The following is a 4,332-nucleotide window of genomic DNA, read 5'->3' as shown; positions in this document are numbered from 1 at the left end:
GCTGCCGGCGCCGAGGATAGCGAGAGAAGGTGCAGTTTGATCTGATCATCTGGTTTGCTATTTCTCTAAGGCCAACGTGCGGTCCCTCGCCCAATGTCTTCTGCCTCGCTGGGGCAAAGAGAAGAGGAGCGGATAAGGGAGGAGATTCGCCAACGTGCGGTCCCTCGCCCAATGTCGGCTGCCTCGCTGGAGCTGGGGCAAAGAGGAGCGGATAAGGGAGGAGATTGGCACACACGGTGGCGCTGCCGGCGCCGAGGATAGCAAGAGAAGGTGCAGTTAGATCTGATCATCTGGTTTGCTATTTCTCTAAGGCCAACGTGCGGTCCCTCGCCCAATGTCTTCTGCCTCTCTCTCAATCTCACTATTTTGGCCGCCGTGATAGGCGCCGCCAACAGCAGCAGCTACCTGGTTGATCCTGCCAGTAGTCATATGCTTGTCTCAAAGATTAAGCCATGCATGTGTAAGTACAAGCCGATTTAAGGCGAAACCGCGAATGGCTCATTAAATCAGCTATGTTTCATTGGATCTGTAAACCCACTTACTTGGATAACTGTGGCAATTCTAGAGCTAATACATGCAATTGGTCTCTGACCGCAAGGGAAGAGCGCTTTATTAGTTCAAAACTGGTCGGGCCCCGGTCCGTAACCCACCTGTGGTGAATCTGAATAACTTCGGGCTGAGCGCACGGTCTCCGCACCGGCGCCGCTTCTTTCAAGTGTCTGCCTTATCAGCTTTCGATTGTAGGTTATGCGCCTACAATGGCTATAATGGGTAACGGGAAATCAGTTCGATTCCGGAGAGGGAGTTTGAGAAACGGCTACTACATCTAAGGAAGGCAGCACGCAAGAATTACCCACTCGCACGGGAGGTAGTGACGAAAATAACGATGTGAGTTCATCCGAGGCTCGCAACGGAATGAGTGGCGAACTTTAACGAGTATCCATTGAGGGCGTTCGTGCCAGCAGCCGCGGGTAATTCCAGCTCCAATAGCGATACAGTTGTTGCGGTTAAAAGCCTCGTGAAGTTGATCTCGTTCCGACTGACGGTGCACCGCCCGGTGTTTACTTCGTCACGCCCGGCCGCCTACCGCTCAAAGACGATGCTCTTGTCGAAAGTGTCCCGAGTGGCCGGAGAGTTTACTTGAAAAATTAGAGTGCTCAGGAGCAGGCTATTTGAATGGCCCGAATGGTGATGCATGGAATAATGAATAGGACCGGTTCTATTTTGTTGGTTTTCGAACCAGAGGTAATGACTAATCGGAACAGGTGGGGGCATTCTCGTGATATGACGCGATAGGGAGGTGAAAATTCTTTAATCTGCAAGACGAACCACTGCGAAAGCATTTTGCCAAGCGATGTTTTCATTAATCAAGAACGAAAAGTTAGAGGTTCGAAGGCGATCAGATACCGCCCTAGTTCTAACCATAAACGATGCCACTAGCCGCGGTCCGTCGTATGCGAGTTCCCATGACCCGGCGGGCAGCTTCCGGGAAACCAAAGTCTTTGGGTTCCGGGGAAGTATGGTTGCAAAGCTGAAACTTAAAGGAATTGACGGAAGGGCACCACCAGGAGTGGAGCCTGCGGCTTAATTTGACTCAACACGGGAAACCTCACCAGGCCCAGACACCGGAAGGATTGACAGATTGAGAGCTCTTTCTCGATTCGGTGGGTGGTGGTGCATGGCCGTCTTAGTTGGTGGAGCGATTTGTCTGGTTAATTCCGATAAATAAACAAAGAGACTCTGCCTTACCAAGTAGTCGACGGATCTCCAGAAAATGGTGTCCAGTTCGCAACTCTTCTTAGAGGGATAAGTTGCAATTTAGCCGCACGAGATTGAGCAATAACAGGTCTGTGATGCCCTTTAGATGTTCTGGGCTGCACGCTGGGGCTACACTGAAGGATCAACGAGTTTTTCTCCGAGAGGAGCGGTAACCCGTTCAAAGCCTTTCTTGATAGGGATTGGGGCTTGCAATTGTTTCCCATGAACGAGGAATTCCCAGTAAGTGCAAGTCATCAGCTTGCGCTGACTACGTCCCTGCCCTTTGTACACACCGCCCGTCGCTACTACCGATTGAATGATTTAGTGAGGCCTTCGGACTGGTGCTCTTGGATTGTCGGCCCTGTTGCCCGCGAGGGTTTTCTGGGGTCGTCGCCTCGAGCTGACGGAAAGATGTCCAAACTTGATCATTTAGAGGAAGTAAAAGTCGTAACAAGGTTTCCGTAGGTGAACCTGCGGAAGGATCATTAACAGAGAGAAAGAGAACGGGGCGCTCTTAAAACTACTACTACTCTCCTGATTTGGGCGGTCTCGGGCTCTGCTCTGGCAACTCCAGCAGCGAAAGAGGACAATCCCGGCCCCGCACCAAAAATAGGTACCACCACGCTGTAGGTGGACCACACTCGGGCGAGAGCGCGAAGACCGGAGGAGGACGGACGGGGCTGTGGACGGCTGCCCGTCCGTTCCTTACTACCGGCGAATAAGCCTCTTGACCCAAAAAGAGTGAAATTCAAGTGTCAAAAAACAACAACAAGCCGTCCGGCCAAACCCAAACCACAAACTTGGGCTATGTCTGTCAAACCCTTTCATTGAGACTCGACCTGTGATGGTTAGTCGCAAAAAGACCAAATGGCAAATACACAACTCTTAACGGGGGATCACTCGGCTCGTGGGTCGATGAAGACCGCAGCAAACTGCGTGTCGGTATGTGAATCGCAAGAATACCAGATACATCGACAAGTTGAACGCATATTGCTGCGGCGGCAGCCATATGAGCTTGTCGCCGCCACTCCTACGAGGGTCGAAATATACATCCATCGGGTTGCCGCGCAGTTCGGTGCCTGCTGACTGTCTCCGGTACCTAGGGTAACCCAATCCAGCTTCCTCGCTAGGGTTTAATCGCCCGCCGCTTTGCGCGAGGCGCAGGCTCTAAAAAACAAGCAAGCTTCTATCACTAGCAAGTCTACGGCCTTGGCGCACCCACATTCAACCACAACAAAGCGACAGTTGTCGCCCTCGCAAATAACTGGAGGCGGCGCTCTTTTGCCTGCTGTCCACAGAGACACGAATGGCCGTCGGCCGCTCATGGCTGATGCTGCACATGTTCTAAGAGGCACTCCATCCCACGAAGAGGAAACGAAACCGGGTCGGATATCTTTTAAGTAAGCCCCGCCGGAATTTCGTCTATCACCTCGAAAAGAGTGCTTGGCATGCATTGCAGTGGAACCTAAATTGATGAGTGCGCCTGGGCCCGCAGTCTACCATGTAGTGGTGCAGGCAGAGAGATGAGAATGCTTGGGTGACGCCGTGCTCTTCCTCACGCGCTCCTCCACCCTCTCCCACGGTCAGACGCGGTGTGGGCGTTCTCTTGGAGAGTTCGCCACGAGTCCACGTCTATCTCATGACTGGGAGGGAGGCAGGGGGAGTTCTCTCTAAACGCGTTAAAGACGGTGTTGCGCCTCATAACGGCGCTCGCCGGGATAGAGCACTAGTTCTGCAGCCGGAAAGGCCGCTCACGCCAATTAATACTGCGACTCTCGCTCTCTTTCTCCGGATAAACAAGTGCCACTGCTGTGGCATGCGGGAACGGGGAAAGAGGTCAAAGTTTAAGCGGCAAAGGTGCGGCCGAGTAAGGGCGGAACACGAGCGTATATGCATTAAAACCGTGTGTGTATATGACTCTGCGAGAGATGTTCTGCTGGAACACTTTTCCTATTGGCTATTTACCACTCAATGAGAAGGAACGGAGTCAGGGGTGGGAGTGCCGGCGCCATGGCCGCTGGTACCCCCGCGACAAGCCCCTCAAACCTTCCTGCCTGGTAATGTCGGTGGTGAAGAAAGTCGGTGGCAGAGCGTCTTCCGCTTCGTGGTTGGGGAACTTGTTCCCCCTAAGGATGATGAGACCACGATCGACCTCGTAGTAGGAGAGAGCTACCCGCCAAATTTAAGCATATTAATAAGCGGAGGAAAAGAAACCAACAGGGATTCCCTTAGTAAGGGCGACTGAACCGGGAAAAGCCCAGCGCATAACCTCGATGTCTTCGGGCACGAGGGGTGTTGCGTTTCAGAGGGTCCAGCACGCCGTCCCATACCGTCTAAGTCAAGCTTGAAAGCGGCCACTGCCCATGGAGGGTGACAGGCCCGTATGGCGGCGCCCGTGAGGGTACAGATGGGACGGTCGGAAAGGGCCTCTCTGTAGAGTCGGGTTGCTTGAAAGTGCAGCCCAAAGCAGGTGGTAAACTCCATCTAAGGCTAAATATGACCACGAGACCGATAGCGAACAAGTACCGTGAGGGAAAGTTGAAAAGAACTTTGAAGAGAGAGTTCAAGAGTACG

The 4,332-nt window shown here is 52.9% G+C and overlaps 1 non-coding gene across 1 annotated transcript; it reads left to right on the top strand.

The window, feature by feature from the left end:
* Nucleotides 1–2,638: 2,638 nt before the first annotated feature.
* LOC121869119 lies at nt 2,639–2,800 on the top strand. The gene has a single exon (XR_006089508.1). It is a non-coding gene; the product is annotated as a 5.8S ribosomal RNA (ribosomal RNA).
* The last annotated feature ends 1,532 nt before the right edge of the window (nt 2,801–4,332 follow it).

Source organism: Homarus americanus, unplaced genomic scaffold (genome assembly GCF_018991925.1).
Source record: "Homarus americanus isolate GMGI-L3 unplaced genomic scaffold, GMGI_Hamer_2.0 scaffold7026, whole genome shotgun sequence".
NCBI lineage: Eukaryota > Metazoa > Arthropoda > Malacostraca > Decapoda > Nephropidae > Homarus > Homarus americanus.
The sequence above is the reverse complement of the archived record's forward strand: the minus strand, read 5'-3'. Positions and strand labels throughout refer to the sequence as shown.